Genomic DNA, 21,282 nt, shown 5'->3' with positions numbered 1-21,282 from the left:
AATGTCTGTTGGTTAACATTTTTAAACGGTATAATCAATAAAAATAAACAAATAAATAAAAAACCGAATAGGCTGTAAATACAGGATATTATTTAAAAGAAAGATAATGCGGAAAATATATGGGCCGGGGCATGTAAATACATAGAATACATCGTGAAATCTATATATTTATGAATTTATTCAGCTAATAGAGGATTGTAGGGCATAATAAAAAAGCTTGTAGTGAATATAACACGTTATAAGTATGCCTTAGACAAATATTGGAAGGTGAGTTTAGAAAAGCTAGAAAACGAAGAAGCTCAAGAAAATATGAATTGACGGTGTAAGACAATATATCAGAGACACAAAAATTAGCAAATGGAAAGTGAAGTTAAAAAATAAAGTAGAGTGGAAGAATTTGGTGAAACCTGCTTAGGTTTTAAAGAGATTCCTTAGCAAGAAAACGAAAAAGACCAAGAAAAAGATGAGGTGACCGAATAAGACAATTATCTCAGAGACATGGAGTTCAAAAAGTGTAAAGTAAAAGTAAAAACACATACAAATTTGGAACGATGTCGTGAGACAGGCTTAGATTCTAACTGGATTGTATAGTAAGAAAACGAAGAAATAAAAATGATTTGATGGAGTCAGGCAAGATGTTAAGGACATGAATATCAGCAAGTGGAAAATAAAGGCAAAAGACAGAAAACAATGTAAGGATATTGTGAAACAAACTCGGGTTCTGAATGGACTTTGAACTTTCTTAGCTCTAAATTATTTGTGCTTTATACTAGTCAGTTGGTAAGTTAAAGTAGAGGGAGGAACGAATATTCCTTAACTAGCTAAGAAAGCCGTTTTGAATCCACAATCTCTCGTAATAGTGGGTAGAAGTTGGTCGAACTAAAATTAGCTGGAGCAAGAAACTCCGCTTCTATTTGCCCAAGCGTCATAAAATTTGGCAATAAAGAATTTACGTTACTGAAGTATGTAGTTCTCAATAGGTAGCCAGAAAAAAATAAACACTTGCTTATAAAAAGGCATCTTTACTTTGGTATACAATTTGTATTTACTTTTTTCTCGTGACCCCAACTCACTAAGTTTTTCAACTCATTTAGTTTAATTTATAACAAATTTTTGCAAAGTTTTCTTTCGTAGTTTTTTAAGCAATTTTTTTAAAGTGAATTAAAGAGTTTCAAAGAAGTGCTTTTAAAAGAATTTGATGCAATTGAAGTGTAAAATTTTCTTCTATTCAGTATTTCTCAAATCTATTTGAAATTTGTTGAATAGTATGTCGTAACAAACTTTTTATTTATTTTATTTATTTATTGCAATATAAGTTCTTATAATATTATTTTAATAAAAACTAGATCTAATAAAAAATAAACATTTTTTTTAAATAGGGCCATAATAAAATTTTTTGGGATAATTCATCACTCACATAAATTTATACAATGAGTGACTAAATGTACATAATTTTCACATATTTGAAGCAATTTGAAGAAAATGACTACGAGTTTTGCGATACTAAGCTGAGGACACTTAGCAAATATAAATTGAACCACAAACAAAACAGATCCATCAACGGCGGCAACAACTACAATTGCTGTAACTGTTGAAGCATCCTTCGCCATATCATAGTCCTTCCATTGCACGGGAGCAATTTTTGTGTTGCCTGTCATTCTCCTTTTATATGTCGTTATTGCGCCAGGATGCTTTTGTGTCCTCTTCTATTATTCCATTTTTGACTTTCGTTTTTCTTTGACAACATTCGACATTTCATTTAGTTCTTCTCTTCTACAATTTTGTTTTCCTTTTTAATTAATTCTTTGGCTTTAGAATTTAACGATTGCTCAGTGCCATTTCATTGAATAATGTATTAAACAATGGTAGATTCTAATTCGAAAATTAGATTTTTAATGTTCTGGAACTAAAGGAGATATAAAAAGTTGTTGGAATATTTTTTCAAGTGAAGAATTTCATTAGAAACTATACTCATGTGGTTTACACATTGCTTAAAAAAAAAGTAAAAAATGTTTAAATATATTGATATTTCAACTTAATTTTTAATGGCATATTTATTGTCTATATATTTATTATCTATTGCACTAACACCAAATGAATTCTGTTAAATAATACTTTTCTTAACTGAGTTCATATATGAATATGGGTATACTAAGATCATTCCCTTAATTTTGTAAAGAAATTTAAAAATCTATTATATTCAGATTTTTAAATTTCTTTAAAATTAAAATCTAGTGAAATTTGTTGTTAATGTAGTTCGGATATATCTTTTCTGCTAGAAATCCCTGATATTCATAACTACAAACAGTGCTATGACGACATGTTTATTAGATCAATTTAAAGCTGTGGTTCTTAAGTCGGTACCTGTTTGGGAATTTACCATAATAGCCATAAAAATCTTTATCAAAATGTTTTGAGCTATAATTTTAGTGAATGTATCTTTTACTAGAAGAAGAGGCAGTGCCTCGTCTTCTGTACGTCTGGACGTTCTCTTAATATTGTATCACATGCTCGGTTTTGAAAAACTAAGTTTTGAAATCAATCTGCGCGGTTGATAAGCAAGGTTAGTTTCTGTAGATCTATATTTAAGTGTTTATACATATTTATATAATATGTATACCATATAATATAATATATACAATATGTTCCTGTTTAGTGAAAGAATATAATTTAAGCAAATTCAGTGTTATTGAAACGGTATATATTACAAAATATATTACAGATTTAATTTTTAAGATAATAGTTTTGTTCGACATATGTCACTTAAATATTATTTTTAAATTAGAACTATAAAGTAAACAACCACACAATGTTTAAAAAAATGTGAAATAAAACAGTTTTTAGCACATTCTAACAATTGATTGGTATGGTAAATTAAATTAAATCTTACACAAATAGTTTATATTATTTATCAATATATGAGCACAAATCTCATCTTCAACACTTCACTAACAGTATTTATTATTATATACCAAATTTAAAACAATATATTGTAAAAAATGCTGTTATGTTGCATTTAAATCTTTGATACTTACACTAAAAAGATATATTAAGTGTGACGTATTCTTAGTAACATGTGTATAATTTTTGATACCATTGTTATTACTAATGGTCGGTGAATATGCTAACACATTCTTTGATTAATATGGAAAGAATCTTTTTAAAATGATAAAGAAATTTATATACCAAGACAATTTATCTGTAGATGCCTAATACTAACCATAATGTCGTCAGCAATCGATGCATTTTTAAAATTTTTTTTTCAATCAAGGTTCACCATTCTATTAATTAAATTATTTATTGAATAGTTTATTGAATATACTCAACTTCTCTAATTTTAATTTATTAATTCTAACTAATAAATAAAATAAAAAAAGTTTACCCTTAGAGCCTGTTGAAGTGTCCTATAGATACTTCAGATACAAAATTATGATTAAGAAACTATATGTTAGAATCAAAAATGTTTAAAATTTAAATATTTAAACATATATAATACTAAATTTATATTAAGTTCATATTTCAAAATAAAAAAAATAAAGAAAAGGATATTTTCTCTATGAAGCCCTTTCTCTTCACTTAACTGTAAAGGAGAAATTTGTATGGTATGGTTATTGCAGTATTGTATGGAAGTCAAACTTCCAAAACTCGAAGTACCATTTTGCAAATAAAAGGTTTGACTTATGGCGACTTCGAGTTAAAGAACTTTTTGTAAATGTATCTAATTTGCTCTTTAAACCCTGTGTTTAAACCATTGTATTTAGTTTGAGTTATAGAAAATTCAAGTTACAGAAGTTGGAGTTATGGAAGCTTCACTGTAGTTTAATTTTTATAGATATAGATTATTGATATAGATTTAGATATAGATATAGATTTATAGATATATTATTTTATTTGTATATATTATTTTTATAGTTAAAATTCTTAGTTACCGTAAACTAAATATTTACTAAATATTAAATATTTGTAAAAATTAAACATTTGTATTGCCTAGTTTGTTGAATTACGCTAATAACCCAATTTTTGGTATTTTTCCAGTAAATGTTCTTAACGATTTGTTTACGTTTCTACTTTTCATTAATAATTTATATATCTTATTTGAGTCCCTAACAGAAAACCAAACCTTTCACCATTAATTATTCAAAATTTAAAATAAAAACCTCAATAAAAAAAATATTCCTGTTAAATTGTAGCAATTATTATAATGACGCTATACAGTTCCTGGCAGATGAGTAGCATAAATGTCTTCAGCTGGAAACAACAAGTATGAACTGTAGAGTAATTGCTTTTAAATAACAACACCCTCACCCAACGTTCCCTGCCCCTCGCTTAGCATATCTGCTAAGAATTCTATGTTAAATTTACGTATCCCAAGTCCGCGCTATAAAAAAGAAACTTAATTTGTAGGGAGTGAAAGCAAATTTCAAATTTCAGCACTTAAACCATAAAATGCCAATGGCAGTAATAAATTAAACACTTTACGGGAAGTAACAGAAGAAGATATGGAATTGCTCTGCAACTATTACAATTTTTATGTGTTTTTAAGTTGTTTATTTAAGGATACAATGACTTGTGTAAATTCAATTTATCTAATTAAACAAAGTCAGAATTTATTGTTAACAGAATTGCTACTTTTTCTTGCATAGAAGAATTATTTGTCTTGCATTATTTAAGATTAAACTAAGTGGGAGGTCGAGCTGTTATCTCACAATCTGCTCTATGATACAATTTCATTACAAAGTATTTTAGTTTTTTCGTTTTTTGATCAAATAAAATTGGCCTAAATATAAACTTTTGAAATGCTAAATGCGCACGATGAGGAAGTATGACGTTTTGAGCAAATTACTTTTTCGGATTACTATTCTACTTTATAACCTAATCAAGGTCAATTTTTTCCTCACAAACAGCAACAGTCTCAATCGAATTTCTTTCATTTTTTCCAACGTCAAATCTCAACTTTTAGTTGCCTAATAGTCTTTCGAAACAACAGCCCCGCAGACAAAGAGACAAGAACAGTTCGAGCTAAAAATGTTGAGCCAAACTGAAATGAAAATCATGCCCTGCCATTCAATTTCGTCACATCTGCAAACTTTTTACGTACGAGTATTTTCTTTGACTCTGCAGTCTACCGCAATCATCGACACACAACGAAGAAGAATACATTAAAAATGAATTGCCAAAATGCCTAAAAATATGCTACGTTTCATACTTAGTTTGTCATTTGTCGCGTCTTTTTTGTTGCTATGTACATGCTTAAGGCCAATTCAGTGTAGTGTTTTAGGCTGCGCTAGTGTTATTGTATTATCCTTTGCTATTATTTTTATCTCAGATATTCTCAGCAGATTGTCTATAATCAATTTTCTAGGAAAAGTGTTATTGTACTGCTTTCGTCATGTTAAATAATTTCGTTTCTTATCTCAAAGCTTAATGTTCTATACCAAAGCAGTGGAATTTTAGTTTTTTTTATTTTTATTTGGCTTACCAGACCTAGTGAGACTATACAATAAGGAATTTCTAAAGCAATTTCAAATCTGCTTATTTCACTGCTTCAATTAGTATACTTCTTTCTTTGTTGGGCCTTACGTTTTGCATATAAATTAAGTGTATACATTCGTTCTAATGAACGAAGATTGGAGTCAATTTGATAAAACAAAAACAAGAAAATGTTAAAAACAAGAATTAGAAACTTAAACAATAGAATCACAAAGATTGCTTTTAGTACAGCAGGATTAAATTTTAAATTTCATTGACGTAAGCTTAATACTTCATAGGTTCTAAGCTGCAGGAATATGTGGTCGTAAACCCCAACATAAATGACGTACGTAATACTATATGTGGTCTTCTTTGTATGGACTAAGTTTAGAGTGCAGATGTAATGTGCAAAATTACTTTATCCTTTATGAGTTGCACTTAAAAGCAACTTTGCTTTTTGATTACAGTGAAAGGGGAAAAATCAAAGTTAATTTCATAAAAAACCTTACATAATATATAATATTTACGTAAATTATTGAAGAGCTTTTAGTAATGCAAGCACAGAAATAATATTTGTGAAGAATATTTCTAAAGTTAATTTTTGAAGTCCTTGGTTTTATACCTAATAGTTACGCCATAAATTAATTTATTAGATAAGAAAAATATTGGTTATATTGCTAATATTACATTTATTAAATGTAAATGTTAGAATTTATGATTAAGTTAAATTTGATTATATCTAATGATAAAATCAAGATACTTAGACCGTTAATTATGATGTCCAAGCTCTCATAAGAAACTTACAATAACGTACGATATATGTAAAGAATAAATATATTGTGATATGCTTTCAAAAACTTAAAATACACTTAAAACGGATTGCTTTATATTCTTGAATATAACACATAACGTAGACAGAGGTGCCGAGACAGAAATATATTCATTCCTGATATTTTTAATGTTAGGTTAGGTTATACCGGCGAAACCTTAGGTTCCACTTAAGCTTATTACTCCATTTTGTAACCATATAGGGAACTTAGGCGTTAAGGACGTGGTTGTAGCTATCAGAATTACTGGTTTGCGTCACACCAACGTCGTTTTCAAGAAAAGGTGTTCCATCTCACAGTTACACGAAATCAAAGTAGTGATTTTTTGATAATGCATTATATCTGTTATTTGCAAAATTTCATCGTCCAGATGTCAGTTTTTTCCTCATAATTCTACAATTTATACACGTTCAATTGACAGTGAAGCGTAACATATTTTAGAGTGGCAATCCTGAAATTAAACAATACCATATATAAAAATTTAATTTGACATATGCCACTTAAATAGTATTCAATCTGAATCATTAATAAGTTACCAACATAATAATTTAAAAATGTGAAATAAGACATTTTTTTTGGCACATTCAAAGTATCAATCAGTATAATATGTTGGGAGCACCTATTTTACATTCATAATATATTTCATGTATTAAAATATGAGGACTAATTTTATCATCAACACTCCACAATCTGAAGTATATATTATTAAACACCAAATTCATAGCGATAAAGTGCTGTTATGTTGCATTTAAAACTTTTATACTCACACCAAAAATGAAAAAGTGATTTAATTGATTGCAGATGTAGTCTTAGTAACTTATGTGTATTATTTTTAAAACGATTGCTGCTGTTAGTGATCACCAAAAATGTTTTTGCGGATAGGTTCCTTGGTAAATGTAAAAAAGAATATTTTATAAGATTATCAGTAATCTATGAGAACATATATAGATGACCAACGCCAATCAGAAAATCAGCAATGATCGGCACAGTTTCAAGTGTCATAACTTCGTTTGTCCTGGTCACAAGATTGTTTTTTACGGAACTGTTGTTGTGACTGTGATTAAATCCAAATCTGTCACTCGATGTAGAGTCGCATTTGCCCAACCGGATGTTGTATCTAATAAATAGCACAGATTTAGATGAGTTTGCAATAAAGAGAATTTATATTCAATGGGGACATTTATCGGCTTTTTCTCTTAATTAGTGTATTCGGAATATCGTAGTATTAGGCACACTTGGCATATGAGCACTTTAAAGAACTGGGGCTATTGTGCTATGAGATTTCTTTATTTTGTCGCTGCTAAGTACAGATCACTGCTATGTTCTGACCATTCTTAGGTATATTGATAGTGAGCTCGATTAAAGGGTTTTAGTTAGAAAGGGTTTTATGCCATAAAGAAGAATTTCACAAACATGCTTTATTTAGTGGCTAAGTTTTCCATTTAAAAAGTGCTACGTGATTAAAAAGATTTGAGAACCTGTAAGTAAATAAAATAACACATATTCTATATTGCAATTATAAAGATTGAAAAATACAAATTCCTTCATAATTAATGTATTAATGTATTAATTAATGTATTAATGTATTATTTTAATTTCTGCAATTTTATTTAAGAATATTTACTTGAGAAATATTTTTTAATAAGAGGGAAAATAATTTTACCGACATTCTTCCCAGAAGTGCTATATTTCCATGTTGTAATTTTCAATTTGCATTGCTGCACTTCGTACCAAAATATTTAATTAAAATAAGCAAACATTTACTTGACTTGAGTGATATGTTTCGCAGAGCTCAACTTTGTAGTACTCGTACCTGTTAACATGGCAGGAAACCAACAATAAAATATGTCAATCAACATAGTTCTTCCTTCAGAAAAATATGAAAATTATTCCAAAAAGTGTTGCGTGGGTGTAGGTTTCGACTTCTTTCATTTTTGTATGTGTTTAACATTTTTTTCAGTAATTCCTCAGAGTCTTTGATTTTGATCCTAGATACATATGTCATATATTAAATAAAAATAATATTAAAAGTGGGAAAAGTTGTATTTAATATGTGTCAAAAGTTTCCCTTTTCAAAACGAAGAAGGCTTTAGTTGCATCCTATTCAGTTCTGCATATATTACATCATGCGGTACATGTGGTTGAAGGCTTTTTCCTTCATTACAAATGTGTTGATAGTGACTCCGTAGACCCAACAATTTATGTAAATATTTTATATTGACAAATGTGTACACTTAAATAAAAATTATTTTGAGTTATAATTTGTGCATAACTTTAGCACCTCCCTATATTCAATTTATTGCAGTTTTATGACAAAAACTTAATTAACTGAACTATATACTTTTCAAGGGATTTTCAAGGAATTTTTTTTTTGAAGGCATTCGATTTTTAGATGTTTGGATATTTTTGTAGTTCCTTAAGTCTCACAGGCATGTGATATGACAAAATTATAATTGGGCATTCCAAATTCAATATTTTTTGCACCAGAGGTAGGATTAAACGGAAATTTTCCTTAAATATAGATTTTGAGATGGTATTTATTTAATTAATATGTAATATCTTTGTTTCTCTTTAATCGATTTGCTTATTATTTCAAACTGAATTAAATAAAACTTGCGTTCATTCATGATTATTAGCACTGGAACGATTAGGATTTTAATAAAGCTTAACTTTTACTCCTCTATTTAAATACTTAGGATCTTAACAAAATGGGTCTCTCCGAAGAGACAGCAGAGTCGACTCTACTTAGGAGCAGACGAGACTTCCAGTATTGATCTGGGCAAGGAGGAGGTCACTATGTCGAGAATTACTCTTCTCGTCTCACATTAGGAGATTCTCAACGGCCGACATTTTGGCTTTTATTCGGAAGGCGGAATGTCTGCTGTTCGATTAGGGTCTGTTGCAGCACAAAAGATCAATCATAGTCGCAGTGTTCCGCTCAGTTGAGAGCTAGTACCCCGCTTATTGCTATTTCCTAGAGATACTGATTACTAAATTAGTTACTCATATCTTTATATGGGTTGATTGAGGTTATTGCCTTGTAATTCATGTCTTATTTAATATCATTGTATCAGTTCATTAGTTTATCAGTTATTCAAACTCTTTCGTAGTATCAAAAATGTATTCTAAAAAAACTATAAAAATTTTATTAAGTTGAGTTTCACCATTCACTAAGCGAGTATAGGTGGTATAGGTGGTGTTTCAAGAGGGACTCTCTACTAAGAGTTCTCTTTTCTCTTTTAATTCTTTGTCAAATTCGCTAACTATTATTGAGTAATATAACTTAATAATCAATAAATCAAAATTTATCTGATTTCTTATGACTATTTAATGAAAAGTTTAGTAATCCTAAAACCAGAATACTGCTCGTTACTGCAATTAAGTTCCTTAAACCAATACAAAGTCTCCGCATGAGGTCCTTAAAGAAGCATTTCCTTGCACACATCTGTTGGGTGAGCGGAAATTGTCTATAAAAATGCGCTAAAAATAAAAGTGAAATTAATTTAAGCGGAAATGTGTTGTGACACTTAAAAAACAAATTCGCTTTTTATGTGTTGCGTTGCAATTGATTTGTAATAAAATGATTTTGTGGTTTTGCAATGCAAAGCGCCGAACGATATGTTACGAAAAATTTCCTTCTTTCGTTGTCCTGTTACTAATATTTTGGCACTTTGGCGCTTTGGTGAAAATGTGAAAAATATATTATATGTGTGAAAAAAAGGAATTCAAATTTATTTCCTGCCAGTGTTGACATGTGGAATAAAAACTTTTTACGACACAAAACAAAAGAACATGAAACAAAATCCGGAAACAAAGCAAATGCAAAACCCATTTCAATTTTGCGTGCCATAAAATTCAATGAATTATGAAATACTCAATTTCTCAAAAATTCACAAAACAAAATTGAATTGTTGACATTTTCGGTTGATTTGATATTTTTCGTTTGTTTATTATATTTTTGTGAATTATCATGCTTGTTCATAAATTTATTTTACATTTTTTTAAAAGAATTCATGGTATGGTTTTACAGGAACTCATTCCATTTGTTCATACCACCGCATACCATATATAAGGGTATTGGCTTTGTATGTGTTAAGGAAGTATATACATTCTTAAGTATATTGAATTTAAAGAAATTTTTCAAAACGTCAGATTTCCTGTGACACTGCATAATTTAACACAAATGTCAACACTTCAAGTATTTTAATTTAGTGAAATTTGTTTGGCCAAATATGTGTAAAAATCTTGTTATTTTGTGTTGTCGTGTTGTTGTTATGATAAATGGGATGATATTTTTAGAATGAAATTCCAGTATAAAGTCACAATCTGATTATAATCAGAGTAACTTGTTTTGGATTTTTTAAGCAAATAAACAGAATTTCTTCTTGAATTTTAATAAAGTAATTTTTGTGGAATGAAATATTTTAAAATTTTAGGCGAGAAATATATTGATAAAATTATGCAAATTACATTTTTTGCATAAATTCACTCAGAACGACAGTAGCCTACATAATGTACACAAAAATAGAAAATTACATGGTACTTGTACTTGCAGAACTTACCCTAACCCTACCCAGCACTTGTGCCGGCTTCTAGTGGAGCAAATGATAGAAATCATTGTAGATTTTTTATACAAACAATTTCTACTAACCCTACCCAGCTCTTGTGCCGGCTTCTCGTGGGGCAAATGATAGAAACAATTGCGGATTTTTTATGCTAACAGCTTCTATTAATCTTAATCTTACTCTTCTAATAAAGGCCAAAATATTTTCCCTTGAAAATTTATTAATATAAGCTGGGACTAAATCACTTGTATTCCCATTGTTCACATGGGTTATATCGATGCATTAGCGGACAATTAAGTCGATATAACAATCGGACAATAATAATGAATCTGAGTAGTGGTCTTATTTGCCGACGGTATGTCTCCTTAGACAGATGCTTGTTATCTTGTGGAAACGGTAATGCAGGCCGTAGGCCATGATGCACCGTCAGATAACCTGAGAGTAGAATTAGCTAAATTAACTAAAGAATCATTGTAGTTTTACGAACGAATAAATTTTTTAAGCAGGTGCATCAACTACGATTTCTATCGGTTAAAATATACTTATCCATAAGAGAGCTAATGAGAGAGAGAGAGAAAGAGAGAGTGAAATAAAGAGTGAGAGAAAGAGAAACAGACAGAGAATGAGGGATAGAGGGAAAGAGAGAGAATTTCATTTAACCTAAAAACTTAAATATTTATCTAGTTTCTAAACTCGATTAGATGTTTTCACTTATTATTTTTCATGCTATTACGAAGATACTACGATTTGTGTCTAGATATGTTGAGTTATTCATGGTGTTTTCCAATAAAAGAGCATGTATGTCAGTAATGATTATTACCTCATAATTATAAATAGTGAAGAGAACTTTAGCTATTAAAACTGTATACGTCAAGGGGCCGAGAATTTTATTCTAGTAATCAGGGGACAGTTTCGGGTGAATTGCTTTGGTGCTTTTCTAAGTAAGTGATTTCATCTAAGTCAGAAATCATTAAAGCTGAGTTTAAAGAAAGCGATGAGATGAGCAACCGAATGCAGCTCATTGAAATGAGAGGTATAAGAGTGCTTTATACCCTATGAAGGATACTAAATCATAGGTAATCTTTAATGCGAGTAATTCTTGCAGTAAAGATGATTTCACAATCCAATAATATTGAATTTCATACAAACTCAATTCAAACGTATATAAACTGTTTAAATAAAACTAGCTACACACTCCTTGAATAATTAAAAATACTCTCATCAACATATCTATTTGTAAACATTTTAATACCATTAAAATTTCATTACGAAATTTGAACTAAACTTTTAAAGGATAGCCTACGTTCTAGTTTGCATTTCTTATTATAGAGCAATTAACCAATAGGTATATAAACAAGGATCCAAATCAAATATTTATTAACAAATAAAAATTAATTGAAATTTCCGCAAACATTTCCATTAAGCAACTGTGCCACAAACAAATAACCTGCAATCCACAGCAATTTTGGGCAACGAAGGCGGAGCAATTTTCGCCCAATTTTGTAGGACACAAGGAAAAACTCATATGTATAGAGCCGTACTCGTATTTTATTATTTTTATGTGAGTCCGTCGATGCATAAAATAAAAGTAAAATTTGACGCAAAAGCAGCATAAAAAAGCATATTAAGAAAATTTATTGAAATGACGCAATGACATCGCATTGGACAGAACGTGACTTTCCGCTGGTCCATTGGTTTTCACATGCAACATTTTTCACTTTAAACTGCTTTAGTGAAAATGCGAAAATCTTGTAAAATTTATTGAGTGCTGAGTTTTTGCGTTAAGTGTTCTAAAATGAAATCATATGGATAGTAGTAGTTTTTATCGATCAGCTCGATTTACACATACCCAGCTGAAAGTACATTTGGTGAGATAATATAATTTCTTGCACAATTCCTTTTGCACAATATTTTGTACTGTACTTTTGAGAACTGCATGTGCATTCAAAGAGTTCAAATCCTCTTATGTCATTATGAAGTTCCTTATTCCAATTTTTCGCAAAAGAAATATTTACGCGATTGCATAACTCACAAAATCTGCAAGTATGAGGGGGCGTGTGTGTGTTGCAAGTAAGTTTGTCATTACGAAAAGTTTTTCATGAATTTTCCTGTTTTTCACAAATTTCTGTACTGTACATTGCCTGTGCCGAAAAGTTATGTGCTGCCTTTAACTTTGTCTTCTTTGTTGGACGTGCTCGGCATATAGAAATTCAGAGTTTGGTTGCATTGGCACGTACATAAAATTCTACTCTCTTATGTATGACCTTATTTAGTGCGATGTGTATATAATTAACTTGTAATTAACTTTTTCGAAGGTGCTGGTTTTATGCTTTAAGCGACTCAAGCACCTTTTTTCCTGACTTTATTATTGCAGGAGCAACATATACAAGGATATTTAAGTAATTAAAAAATTTTCTTTACATTGAAATTTTTACAAGAGAAAGTTTTTCAAATATTGCCTCTTATTAACTTCACTATATTAATTTTTGTATTAGTACATAAACTATATCCTTCTGTTCATTCATGTTTTAGATTAAAATTTCAAAAGTTTAATGATTTCATATTAGAGACTCTGCAGCAAGTGAAACCTTATGGTACACGACCTAAGTTCCCTAAACTTTAAGTATAAGGTCGTATATTAATAAGTATATTTTTGATGTACTTCTAAAAAATCAACTAAAAAGGCCAACAAAAGTTCAGATTAGATTAAAGGACTCGTTAAAATATAGTTGGTAATCCCAACGTTATAATGTAATGTAATGACTCTCAAATATCAATGTCTGCACTTTAGGATCCATACGCATTGTAAACACTTTAAATTAGTATTAATTATTTAATTAAATAATTTTTAATTGGATTTTGCGAAAATTCAATCATAATTAGTTTGTCTGGTGTAGTGAAACTAATTTCCTCTATGAAAAGAAAAAAAATTAAACTGTTTCAGTAACAGAATATTTACATAATGGTATTCTATTTGGAGTTTTAGTCCATAAAATTGTCAATAATAGATAAGTAATTTTACTTATCTATTATCTAATTTATTATAAAGATCTCCAATCTAATTTATTATAAAGATATTATATATATGAAAAAATTAGGATAGTTTCTTTCCGTAGAGAATTTTGGATGTATAGTACATTATTTTTGGATAAAGAATTATATATAATAATATTTTTACCTATGCCTTTTCACCTACGGAGGAAGGCTTCTGGCAACTTCAGAAGAAATTCAGGAAATCAGTAGTAGTAATAGTAATCATTTCGAGTTGGAAATTGCTGTGAACCAATATATGTAAAGTATTTGTGGATATCGACATAACTAGGATTGTGCCAAGGTTGGGAAGGAAATACTATAAAACATCTTCTTTTGGTACCATTTTTGCAACTGATTATCTTTAGATAATTTGCATTTTATACATATCACTATATAGATATAAGACAAAACAGAAATAGATATATATATTGTCAAGAAAGAGTTTCATACCCTCATATCTCAGTAGACACCTCCCAGATATCTATACGTATTGAGTAAATAAATGTTAGTAAGTATATGTTGTGCCTGATATGAATAAAAGAAACTCCGAAATTGGTATAAGTGAACCTCACACCTCTATATAATTCTCAAAGAGTGAGAACTGTTGTTTGAATCTTTAGCAAGATCTAATATGCTCTTTAAAGGAAGCACTTATTCTGTAGCCATAATAAAAAGAGAAGAAATTTGCAATCGTTTTCAATGTGCTTACATAAGCTGCTGAAGAAGCGGCGGCTTTATAGTTTACGATACTGTTTTTTCAATGGCTTGCAGTGCTAACGAAGTATACTGGATCTCCGTTATTTATATGAAAGAAGAATTGAAACTTATTATTTCGTTCATACAAGGTTGATTTTTGATAATAATGGTGGGTAGTATATTTTCTCATCACAATTTTGAAAACAATACCACGCAAAATATATCTCTCCGGGTGTAAGTTTTGATGTTTTGATGTTTACATATGCAATTTCAGTAAAAGCTAACTTGAAATGTTTTTTTTTGTATAACAAATTCTATATTCATCTACATATGACTAAATGCAGGTGTGGATACTTATGCATATAAAATTATGCATTTCAAAGTCTTGTGGCTTGTGTTAACATATGCTATTTCAATCCAATGTTATTTATATTCTTGTACAATAAATTCTATAATAATAATAATTTACATATATATATATGCAGATGTGATGCTCTTGCAAATATTATTACGCATTCAAAAGTGATATTTTTGTACTCGGAGTGATTTTTATAAGAAATATAAGTTTAACCACACTTTATATTTTAAGAAGATATGATTTTAGAATTTCAAATTTTTATTATTTTTTCATTACACAGCTTATAGCTGTTGAGTTTATCATTAGTTTGTACTATTTTGTAACCAATTTTTTATTAATTATTTGATTATTGACTCATTTTTATTATTATATAATATTATTTATTTTATTTAATATTATTTATATTATTTAATATTATTAAAGTGATTTTTCGAAGAGTAGTGAACTACAACAACAAAAATTTATTTTATATTATTTTAATTAATTGAATTTTTGGCTGACCATACAGCTGTTTCGAGTATTGCCAAATACTTATCATTAGTGGTCTTGAAAATAATTCTTGTATTTAATTATTCGTAAATAATTTGTTTGAGACTGCAAATACCAGGAATCGCACTTTTGTCCTGCCAAATTTGAACCTCAGAGTCAGCGCACCTTAACCAATTGACCTAAAGCCGTACTAGACTTTTATGTTCGCACATTTTTCTGTGTAATTTTAATATTTTATTTTAATTAAAATACTGAAATAAAATTATAAAATTAAAACATTATTTTATTATTTTTATTATTACTTAATTAATGAATTACTTTATTTCATTACTGAACTATGGAACGAAAACAATTTTTTGTTTCTCATAAATCTATTTTAATCGTAAATTCGAAATAAATTAATAAATTAAATGATGTTATAGCATTATGGCTTAAATCGGCATATTATGTCTATTTAGAAAATAAATATCTATAAAATAAATCCTTTTAAAGCCTTCCAAACAGTACAAAGTAGGCGTAAAATCTGTGCATCAAATAATAAATAAAAACCATGTGGACTTTAGCAATAAGATTTTTTCATTGTAAACAATATAAAGCTTAAAAATAATGTTCTTATATATAAATTTATTAAAAAACTAGACTAAAAAAAATTACTTAATGAAATGTAAATAAATTAATTATGAAAAAAAAAATACTATTAAAATTGTACGTTCCAATTAAATGAAACAAAACAATTATAAAAAATTGTTTTATTAGTATTAATAAAAAATATTCCCATTATTTTTTCATTAGTTCAATAACAATACAAATATTCATTATAAAAAATATTTTTTTAGTGTTTAAAAATATCACTCATACGTCACGTAAGCGCCGTCCAAATATGTCAGCGTGCATGATATGGAATTTTGAATGCAATAATTAATTTATGCAAACAGCTGTGCGAGGGCTGAATTCATAATGAAATACACATCTGCAAAATACTTTGTTACTGGGAGTTTGTAGTGCCTTTGTTTTTATTGGTAATAACGCTAGAGTATTTACTGCATTTTATAAGCCATCACAGATTTAATCGCGTGAAAATCGTATCAACTTTTATTGCTTGGCACATAAGTGCATTTAACAAAATTAATGAGGGAATAAAATGTCAAATAGGGTGAGCTCCATGCCGATGGTATCAGTATTTCACCAAGTATTAGTAAATTGACTTAAAATTAAATCAAATGATGGAAAATTAATCTTAGTAATAACACTAGATTATTTCAGATAATTGATTAAATTCTTGTAAAAGCGAACAATTGTATGGTACAATCGATTAATAGGGGGCTGATTTGTTCCAGCGATAAAAAATTTTGTTTGTTCAATCATTATTAAAAATCAATATATATAAAAGTATAAAAAAATATAACTTTATAATTTAAGCTCAAGTTATATAATTTTTTATATTTATATATTTTATGAAGAGATTTTTCGAACAATAGTGAACTAGAAAAACAAAAAAATCATATTTTATTACTTTAATTGATTGAATTTATGGTTGACCAAATAACTGTTTCGAGTATAGCACATCCTTAACACCCATGATTAGTCGTCTTGGTAATAATTTTTATATTTATTAATTCGTAAATAGTTTTTTGAGACTGCTACTGCCAGGAATCGAATTCGTGCCCTGCCAAGTTTGATGGTTAGAGGCAGCGCACCTTAACCAACTCACCTAAAACTGTACTTGACTTTTATGTTCGCACATTTTTCTGGAGTTTTGTTAGTTTGCTGTGAAAGTTTTATTAACAAATTCACTTGAATCTAATTTAGGAACGGAATACTGAGAAAGTCATGCTAATATTACTCCCCGAGTTGCACGGGCGGGTCTAATATTTTATGAATAAAAGTTGCAATTTAATGTCAAATTTTTTTTTAACGGAAGTGACTACTATATTTAATAGAAACTAGTATATTTCATAATATAAATATATATATATTATTAATATTTTTAGATTATATTTTGAACTTATTTTGAACTTATGTTTTGTGACAAACTATTGAGAATATAAATTATTAACGGTTTTCCTGTCATGTTATGTGTTATATATCTCATTTTCATAAAAATAAATTCCTTAATTGTAATAATTAAAAACAAAATATCTAAATAAAAAGTTTAATTAATTAATAAATAAACAAATTTTGAATCACTGTTGTTATTGCATATATTAAATATCGCTATTACTGCTTGTCTATTTGTTTACATGAAAATTTATGACACATTTAGTTTACATAAAACAATTCATTCTATTTTATCCTGACAGTGATAAGTGATTTCCTTAAGCCATTTTAACATTTCTGAAATATAAAATTAAACTTTTGTTTGGGGATTTCATGTCACAATAACTATTAAAGTTTGTCCCAAAGCACATATAACTTTTGGAAAGTTGGTTAAGCTGAATGCGTAGAATGTAGCATTATATTGGACTAAAGGTTTTTATTCTCAAATTAAAAGTTGATGTGGCTTTAATTAAATTATACTAACTTAATAAGATTTAGACGTGACATATACAGTTTTTTTTTTATTTTAATTAAAATAGTAATTTCTATTTTAAACAACTAACCAAGATGGAAAGCATAGTGCTTTTTACTTGTTGCAATTTTTCTAAATGAAGTGTTAAAAAAAATAAAAATTTAAATACTATTTCAGTAGCTGAAATTTTCTACTACAGATAAAAGAATATATATATCCTGCAGAGAACTTATGAATATATGTATATGTGTATATGACAACCACATGACTAACGACTTAAGTTAACTAAGTTTATAAAAATAAAAGTCTCATTTCATTTCGCCCATAAGTTTTATTATTTTAAACTTAGACGAAAAAGGTAACAGTTTTAGTTTGTCATTGATTACACCGTCAAGTTAAACAAAATTTAACATAAGTTAAAAATACATGACGTAACTTCAACTATCTAAACGATCTGAGAGCTACTCAACGGAAACGAATCTGGAAGTAACGTAAATCATCAGAACGACCTGAGATCTGCTCATCAAACATGAATCGGGAAGTCGAAATCCTGAGTGCAATCCAACTAAATGACATCTAAAATTGGTTTTTAGTCATAATCAGGTTTTCGTTATATCCGAGAGTTCATCTTCACATGATAATCACCACCTTCAACTAAATATTAAAATTTACTAAGATAATTAAAAGATAGTGTAAGATAGTGAAGTATTGCATCCTATTAATAAATTGTGGGCACAGACCCTTAACGATAATGTAAGATAATGCTGGACTATGCAACTCTGAAGTATTACATTGTATAATGCTATTCGTACCAACCACTACTAAAGTATTCCATTGCCCTAGAAGCTAGAAACAGATCTATGCAATCCATGATTTGCTATTTGACATTCATGCAAATAATGTGGATACATATATCTACAGCTCTGTGGACAGGTATTATAAATTGTATTCAAAAATCAAGATGTTCCATTATTCTACTTACCAATAATTAACTGCATAGAGATGATAATCACTTATCTGTTAAGGCACTAGGATTGCACTAGGAAGGAAGTAACTGACAAGCGAAGATAATGAATACTGAATATATTTTCCTGCGTAAAAAAAATAATTATTTTTTAAAATCGAATAGTTTTTGTAAACTCACCAGTATTTGTGTAAGTCTTTTCCATTTACAATGCCAATAAAAAATATATATTATGATGAATCTCAAGTAGAAATCACACTTGCTGCCTAGAATTTAATTGGAAGTGGGTTTATAGTTTTTTTTTATGGAATATTTTGTATACAGTACCTTGATTTATTATTTATTAATACTTGTCACAATTACAAAATGTATTTATTTTTATAAGTTAATGCAATTACTGACAATTTTGATAAAATGGCCAAAAAAGTTGAATTTTAATATTTACTGAACGAAAGTTATATTCGATATAAAAAATATAAGTTTTTATTTCGACTGGTCAAATTTTTAAAAATATCACAGCCAACTTTTCTATATTAAAATAAACAAAAAAATATTTATCAAAAAAAATTAAACATTTTTTAAATATATATTCAAATAATTATTTACAGAAATGCTTATATATATATATTGCATAAATTTCAGACAATTTTTTCAAATGAAAAATCAAGGGAACCTTAAGTACAAAGAATTGGACAAAAAAAATTTTTTTCCCAGTTCCACAGAAATTTCAAGATTACGCAATTAGATGAAGTGTTGGCATGGCCTGCATCAGCATCGTCTTTAAGGCTTGAATATCAGTTTTAGATATGATGGCCCATTTAAAAGCAGTAGGTTTTTAAGAAGTAGTTTTATCTAATACACTCGAAATTTCGTCATGAGCCCTTGCTGTTTTGAAATAAGAATTTAATTACTAAAAATAGAATTGAAGAATAGTGTTATAGAATCATAATCCCAATAATCCTAATCATAGTTGTACTGCACAATATTCTTTCAGTAAGCACGCTATAAGACTAACCATGTAGTTAATTCAGTCTGAAGAATAAATGTACTGTCTCGTACTTAAAGCTGTTTTTGTTCAGTTTTTGATATTGTCCATCTCTCTGATCTCTTATCGTAGCGCTATAGAGAAGTTAGTATAAAGGTATCTTCTAGGTGGGTATAAGAGGTCACTGTGTAAACTGTGTGACAATTTTAAACGTTTTACAGTTACAAATATGTCTTTATACATAGAAAAGAACAAAAAAAAAACAGGCTAGGAAAACAAATATTGAGTTTAACGTTATAATTTTATCTCTGTAAATTGAACTGAGATCACGGTTGCCACTTGAAAATTTTTTTCTGTACCAAAATTGGTTTAAAAAGGTACCATTTCTGTAAAAAAAGGTCCAAAATTTTTCTATTGTCTTTTTGAAGAAAATACAATTTATATAAAATGTACAAGAAGTATAAAACAATACAATATCCACAATAAAGTTGGGTCGCCGAAAATGTACCATTTTTTGAACATGAGTACCAGAGTACCAAACGGAAAAAAAAGTACCAATTTTGGTACTAAAGTACCATAAGTGGCAACCGTGACTGAGATTAAAGACTTTAAAGAGGAATTACCATTTATTAAGAATAGTATTATGCTTTTATTATAATTAATCTTTTCTATATTCCTATAAGCTGTATAACTTTAATTTCTCATTAAATTCCTTCAGGATTTTAGATAATTTCTAGTAGACTTACTTTACTTCTTGGTGGACTGACTTACTTCTGGTTGTTAAACTTTTGGCTGAATAATTACTAGCTAATTTTTTTCAGCTAACTTACATTCAGCTGTTCAACTTTTGTCAGAATATCTTTTGATTGGTTTACTTCTAGTTATTTTAATTTGGCTGACTTGGTCTCAACTGAATTATCCTTAGTTGATTAATTTTTGGCTGCATAACTTCTAAATCAAAAATATTTTTACTTTATGCTGGAAATGACCAACTGAGTATTTTCAAAACAGTTTATTAGTATTGATCACGGCTCCAAATTTTACGGAATTATATAATGCTTAACTTACGGTTAATTAAAGAGAATTTGTAGAAACGCAAAAGTACAGAATCAAACTCAGAAATCACCTAAATCCACTTGCATGCAATCTCATCTAAAGCACTGGTACCCAGTGGATCAAAAGAAACTATATAAACACGGCTATTGAAGAATAACGCATAACATGGAAACGAAATTGGACGAAGTTTTGGCTAAGGACAATTAATTATCTAATTCCTTTCTTCAACTATTGCAATTAGCGATTATGTATTGTTAGTTTTAAGTTAATTCTTAGAAGATTCAATAAAAAACCAAACTAAAAAAGAAAGAAAAGAAAAAATTTGAAAATA

At 28.6% G+C, this 21,282-nt stretch overlaps 1 long non-coding RNA gene across 1 annotated transcript; it reads right to left on the bottom strand.

The window, feature by feature from the left end:
• Positions 1-18,719: 18,719 nt before the first annotated feature.
• Positions 18,720-19,359, bottom strand: LOC119671195. The gene is made up of 4 exons (XR_005251774.1): positions 19,238-19,359; positions 19,091-19,176; positions 18,929-19,037; positions 18,720-18,823 (listed from the first exon to the last, which is right to left on the bottom strand). It is a non-coding gene; the product is annotated as an uncharacterized LOC119671195 (long non-coding RNA).
• Between the last annotated feature and the right edge of the window lie 1,923 nt (positions 19,360-21,282).

Source organism: Teleopsis dalmanni, chromosome 1 (genome assembly GCF_002237135.1).
Source record: "Teleopsis dalmanni isolate 2A chromosome 1, ASM223713v2, whole genome shotgun sequence".
NCBI classification, from domain to species: Eukaryota; Metazoa; Arthropoda; class Insecta; order Diptera; family Diopsidae; genus Teleopsis; species Teleopsis dalmanni.
The sequence above is the reverse complement of the archived record's forward strand: the minus strand, read 5'-3'. Positions and strand labels throughout refer to the sequence as shown.